The sequence below is a fragment of the Sceloporus undulatus genome, chromosome 3, assembly GCF_019175285.1.
Source record: "Sceloporus undulatus isolate JIND9_A2432 ecotype Alabama chromosome 3, SceUnd_v1.1, whole genome shotgun sequence".
Lineage (NCBI taxonomy): Eukaryota > Metazoa > Chordata > Lepidosauria > Squamata > Phrynosomatidae > Sceloporus > Sceloporus undulatus.
The window spans coordinates 130,093,133-130,100,113 of record NC_056524.1 but is presented as its reverse complement, the minus strand read 5'-3'; the positions used below and the strand labels follow the sequence as shown (position 1 = coordinate 130,100,113).

At 36.7% G+C, this 6,981-nt stretch overlaps 1 pseudogene; it reads right to left on the bottom strand.

Annotated features, from left to right (window-relative positions):
• Positions 1 to 3,481: 3,481 nt before the first annotated feature.
• On the bottom strand, positions 3,482 to 3,694 carry LOC121927405 (annotated as a pseudogene).
• Between the last annotated feature and the right edge of the window lie 3,287 nt (positions 3,695 to 6,981).

The window sequence follows — 6,981 nt, the reverse complement described above, 5'->3', positions numbered from 1 at the left end:
AAAAGGACTACAATGAGCAGTGCAGCGAAATAGAAGATAATAACAAAAAGGGGAGAATGAGAGACCTATTCCACAAGATCAGGGAAATCAAAGGAAAGTTCAAACCAAGGACTGTGACACTATTATAATAAAAATAACTCAAATTAAGACCAGGAGGAATAAAAAGATGATAGATGCAATACACAGAAGAGCAATATAAAAAAAGATGACAGAATTAAAGACACATGGAATGGAATGAAGAGCCACATGAAAATGAACCCCAAATTCTAAAGAACAAGGTAGAAGCTGCAATAAGAGAAAGTGTGGTGGAGTCTCCTTCTTTGAAGGTCTTTAAGCAGAGGCTGGATGGCCATCTGTCAGTTATGCTTTGATTGAGATTTCCTGCATGGCAGGGGTTGGACTGAATGGCCCTTGTGGTCTCTTACAACTCTACGATTCTGTGATTCTGTGGTTTAAAGGGCAAATCCAAAAGAGCAGTCCAGGTCCAGTTTCAGACAAAAAGCTATCAGTCAAGGTTCAAGGCAACAACAAGGCATAAAGAATGATTGTCAGCTATGGTGGATCAAGGGAGTTTCTGGGATATTTATAGCCCATTAGGGTCTTGCAAGTGTTCTGGCTTAGCAGCCTGCCTCCTACTTAACTGCAGATAATGCCATTGTCTCTCTTCCTCCTGGCATCTCTCTGTAAGAGTAGGCAGTGGTAATTCTGGCATGGGTGGAGGGAAATCTTGTTCCTGGAAACCGGGTCCTGGCACTGGCTGCATGTTTAGCTTAGAGACTGCTGTGGTGGCTGTAGTTCTGGCATGTTTCATGGGCTCTTGGCCTCTTCCTCAGACTCAGAGATTTCCTGGAAGTCTCCTGGAGGCAGTCTAAAGGAGGGCGACTAAAATGATGAAGGGTCTGGAAACCATGCCCTATGATGAATGCCTTAGGGAGCTGGGTATGTTTAGCCTGGAGAAAAGAAGGTTAAGAGATGATATGATAGCCCTGTTTAAATATTTGAAAGGATGTCATATTGAGGAGGGAGCAAGCTGGTTTTCTGCTGCTCCAGAGACTAGGACCTGGAGCAATGGATGCAAGGCCAGGAAAAGAGATTCCACCTCAACATTAGGGGGAACTTCCTGACAGTAAGGGCTGTTCGACAGTGGAACAAACTCCCTCGGAGTGTAGTGGAGTCTCCCTCCTTGGAGGTCTTCAAATGGAGGCTGGATGGCCATCTGTCGGGGATGCTTTGATTTGGATTTCCTGCATGGCAGGAGGTTGGACTGGATGGCCCTTGTGGTCTCTTCCAACTCTATTATTCTATGATTCATGACAGGCACTGCAGAGGAAAAAAGAGGATACCAACTTCTGCAGTACCCGAAAAAGCTGTTTTGAGGGAAATTTACTCATGTGTATGTACCTAACAGAATGGCAGACATTCATTCAAGGTAGTGGTGGTGAAATATCAAATGTGGCTAGCACAGAAAACCTCAATTGCTGACTGATTTCATAAACTTGTTTTAAAAAACGAAATGGTCATTTAAATTTTCCAGTGCAAGTCAACAGGAGGTATGGAGATTAAGATTTCAGAATGCTGATTCAAATACAGGATCCATATCATGACAAACTGGATGTGAATCAGTCCCAACTAAATCAGGGCATAATCCACATGATACAGCCTTAGTTTATGAGTTTCCTCTGAAATCTTATAGCAAATAAAACAAGGTAGTCCATTCTTCTCAGGAACTGACAATCTAATTTTTGACAAAAGATTACAGACACAAGAAATGAGTAAGTTAATCTTCACCAAGTGACAGTGTTTGACACTTTTAGGATCTCTCATTTAGAAGTGAATAACAGAGGCTATGAGTGACAGTGTGAGAAATAAATTTTCCTTTCAAAATTCTAGAGTTAGTGTAGGACTATAAAGTGACAGCTGTGTTTGGTCAAAGTTGGTAGCTACCTGGTTGCTGCCTCCTGGGAAACAACACCCTCCCTCTACCTTTCTATGTATATAGACAAATTTGAATTCCTTTGTCGATTATAGATAATGCAATGTCAATTTCGTGAAACTTTCATGATCTGTGACCACATATGAGTGTGATGCCCCCACCTTATTTTGAGCTGTCCTAAATAATACAGCTGGGTGCATGTGGATATAGGGACTGAGGTGCATGGAAAACTCATTACAGAGTTCAGGATCCCCAGCTGAACAGTTTATAAAGCATATAATCTAGACACACAAAAACATTTTTTCTCTAAATGTGTTTTCTAAACTATGCTTGTGAATATCCACCAGATGTCAGTATAAGCTTGCAAAAAATGGTACTCTTACTAGTGACAGACCTTGGACTAGCTATATTATTTCAACCTCAGAGGAAGGCAATATAAAACCCTTCTGAACAAATCTTGCCAAGATCATCCTTAAAAGATTGGTCTTACCACCACCATAAGTTGGAAATGACTTGAAAGTACACAAGTGTTCAGCTTGGAATATTATCTTTTAAAAACATTTCTGCTAGTAACGGAAGAGGTTCAAGTATGTGTGACATAGAATTCAGAAGGAGATGATAAAACATGGAGTGCATTTATCCCTGGGACAGCTTATCTCTTTTGGTAATAAAACTGTTTAAGAAAATTACTTCTCCCTTTAAAAATGTAAAATTGGACTCATGTGGAAGAGAAATACTGAAAGTTTATGCTTTCTTGCTTGACTAAAACACAGTGTCCTATTAAATGTGAACTTGCAAGACTGGTTTAGTCTGTCTCTAGCTAGTTGGTATATCATTATCTCAAATGTAGACAAAATCTGTACTGCTCTGTTTTGTTTTTAATATGAATCATATTAAAAATTTGTTTTTAATATGATTGTTTATTAAATTATTTTTATAATTTAGATACTGACAGATGCAGTCATCTTGGTTCAGAGGGAAATGGAAACAGAAGTCCATCCTCTTCCCATCCACTCATAACTACATTAGTTTGTTTGCTTCACCATTCTTTAATCTACCCACTACTATGAAGCAGCCTCTCCTAGGCCTTGGCAGCTGTAAGGAGATATTTACAGTGTAATAGCTTGGGTATTATCAAAAAAGAGACATATGCGAGAGCATGCCATACTTATATGTGCATATGTCTCTAGCAGGATCCTGGTTATTGTGTTGTAGCTGTATTTTCTTTAAATTCATTTCATAAGATGTCTTATGTCCTGCATTGGAAGAAAGATAAAATATCTGCCCATTTATTGAAATCATGTTTCAAGTCCTTCTTATGGCAACTATTTTCTCATAGTAGCATCATATTGACTATAAACAGAAATGTCTCCATAGTAGCATTCCATTTGAGGAATATCTCATGCAAGGACACTCATATAACAGCAACATTCTTACCCTTTAAGCATTGGATTAAGATATTTATATTCCTATGAACATATGACAGATTTTTGTTTACCACTCCTTTCTGTCTCATTTTTAATTAGAGTGAAATATAATGTTTCATTTTCCCCCTGCACCTTTCCTAGAGGCACTGTAATACCAGGTTGATGCATGGAGTGGATGGAGCAAGGTCCTATTCCATCACCCAGCTCCAAAAACACATTTAATATATAGTCCTCAAATAGAGGACATATCAGATATTAAACTGATAAGAGCAGATTCATCTTTTATGACAGTGTGTTCATTGTGTTCCTAACTTTTAGGGTGTTCTGAAGGTATTTCTCAATTATATATGTAGGATATGTGTCGATAACACTGGGGGCATTGGTGAAAAGGAAAAAGCCATAATTTTACACAGAAGAATGATAATATTGTGTGTTTCTTTGCACATAAAGAAATCAGTTTGACCCAATCTAAATGTTTGATAAATACGGTGGTGTTGTAATGTAAAAATCTTTGTACATTATGTTCTCCAAAACAAGAAACAAAAATGTTACAATTTTCTTCCTAAATTAAAAGAAACTGTAGAAAATTGTGCAGTTTGCAAAGATTATTTACAATCTCAAATTTATTCTGGCATGTTAATGGGGTCTATTTGCACATAAAATAAAATAAAAAGTTTCTTACCCAGAAAAACAGAATTTCTTGCATAGGAAAGCCTGTATTCTGTGCATAAAATATTGCTCCCTGCAAAGGAATGTGTAAAAAATATTTGTGCAGAAAAACTCCCAATGTGCAAAGATTCTTATCCATCCTTGAGAGCCCCTTAAACCATTTATGAATATTTTCAAATATTCTTTACATCCACATTTTTAGAAGTGAGTAGTTAAGCAAATTTCATACTACAATAATCAGGCATTCATATGACTGGATTAACCTCCCCTGCAACTGTTATGTTACATTTTATAATATTAAAGGCACTTAAACATCCATCTCTTACCCAGGGGACTTCGTTCAAAATGAAGCAGATCTTGTTACCAGAGATAATGCTTCCATTAAAATGGTTGTTGTTATTATTATTATTATTATTATGAAGGACTAGAATTTTATCTACTTTTTTCTTAAGCAGAAGAAATAAAACAATTCTCAACTGACAAGATGGCATTCTTTTCAGAATCTGGATAACTGCAACATCCATGCTCTAGCCCATTTACTGTCTTCATGCATCTGCATAAGCAATTCCTAATTTCTCTTATCTTTCTATCTGGTAGATGTAAGTAGATATGAAATCCTGCTTGATGACACTTGTCTTCATCTTCAGTTTAGTCTATTACTGTGGTTGCCAAATGTATACCAGCACATAACAATGTTCTCTTATTTCCTTGTAATTTTATATAAATCTCAAGATATTGTCTACTAGGCAGGCAATCAAACTCTTAGAATTCCAACATAAAGCTGTCAGTCTAGACTTCATTGTATGAATTGCTGTCTCTACAGGCCTTCTAAATATCTTGTACTCAACACCAAACACCTGGCAGGTAAGAAGGGAGATGTGTGGCCATTTTAGCATACAGAATAAAATCCACAATTAATTAAGCCAAGGATCTGAACTTCCCTTTTAGTGTGGCAATATAGTGACCTAAAGGTTTGCTTTGTGAGCAAATATGGCTTTGGGCTTGTGGTGATGACTAACAGGAATTATTAGACATGAAGGGAGTAGAGAGAATAATGAAATCAGAGAGTTGGAAGAGACCACAAGAGCCATCCAGTCCAATAAAGATTTTGAATTGCACTGGCCCAGGACAGAACCCTGCTAGCCACTTCTAGCTGTTTCTGCAGGATGGAATGAAGCCATTGGTGAGCACCCTTTTCGTTTGGTGTGTCAACCAATTACAAATCCACAATATATATATAGTGGTTCCCATATATAAAAAAGGGAACAATAAGGAGCCTAGTAATTGTAGACCTATTCGTTTAATAGATATTGTTGCCAAAATTTACTCCAAGTTCCTCTTGAATAGACTTGGAATATCGGTAACTGAAAATGGTATTTTAAAAGAAGAACAAGCAAGCTTTAGACAAATTCAATCCACCATTGATATCTGTTTTATTCTAAATAACATGATTACCAAATATCCCAGCAAAGGGAAACATTTATATGCTGCTTTTATCGACCTTTCTGCAGCTTTTGATACAGTGAATAGAGAAATACTTTGGAACAAATTGATCACCCTTAAAATTGAATTGAGATTGTTGTTATTGATTAAAGCCTTATGTACAGGCACATGTTTGACAGTGCAATTTGGGATAAATGGTGCTATGACAAATAGGATTGATACACAAAAGTGGTCAGACAAGTGTGTTTATTAGCACCACTGTTATTTAATCTGTATATTAATCTGCCAGGTGATTTTGCATTCCATATGCCCAAAGTCTTAAACACATCTTGTAATATTTTGCTTTATGCCGATGATATGCTATTGTTATCATATTCACAAGTCGGTCTTCATAGACTGTTAAAAAGACTTAGCTCTTACTGCCAGGATAGTTTTCAAATCATCGATTAATCTAAATTAAACATAATGGTGTTTGTAAAAAGATAGCAGAGACATAGATGACAATTAGAGGGCGGGGTAATAGAACAAGTGAATACCTTTTCTTATCTTGGAGTAATTTTCTTCGAGAATGGATCTTGGTCCTATCGTCATCAAAGGATTTCACTTAGAGCAAAAGCACACATTAATCTTATACTTAAACTTAAAACGCACAATTATCCTGGTACATTAACCCCAATAATTAAAGTATATAAAGCCAAGGTTATACCTATGCTTTTATATGCAGCAGAAGTTTGGGGTCTAAATTCTACTTCAGTAGTAAAACAAACACAGTCTCATCATCTGAGAAGTATCTTGGGCATAAATAAAAGGACCTTGGCAGTGGCAGTTACAACCAAACTAGAAATCTATTCAATCTAATCACAAGCTAAAATCAGAGTGTATAACTATTGGTGTAAAATTAATGAAATGGAGCTAGATAGACTTCCAAGAATGTGTCTTTTAGAACAGTTACAAACACATCCACAGTCTTCTTGGACTATGCAATTAACAACATTGTTGTAGTCTCCCTGTAATGTGTACATTTAGTGATCAAGCAAAAAGGGTGCAATAATCTTAGATACTGAGGCTCGAAAGGATATAGCCGCCCTTCATAAGGTAGGCAACCTAAAATGGCTGAGCTGATATAAACAGACCTTTCAAATAGCTAACTATTTAAGATTACAAATGCCAAAACACCTTAAGGAGGCATTTACTCAAGCTGGATTTGATCAGCTTGACATTATAGTAAGACATGGAAAATTTAATGGCATCCCTTACATTGAATGAACCTGTATTTGTGGAGAGCATGAAATTGAGGAATAGCACATATACTATTTAACTGCAAATTGTATCAGCGGGTAAGAGATTTGTATCTCGGACCCTGTATCAAGCAAACAATGCATTAGTATACTCATATTAGAACAACATATTTTATGAGTGGTCAAGAATAAAAAATATCTCTCATGACAGCTCTGTATTTAAGCAATGATTCATCTGAGATCTTCATATGTGGGGTTGATTGGGGTAAAA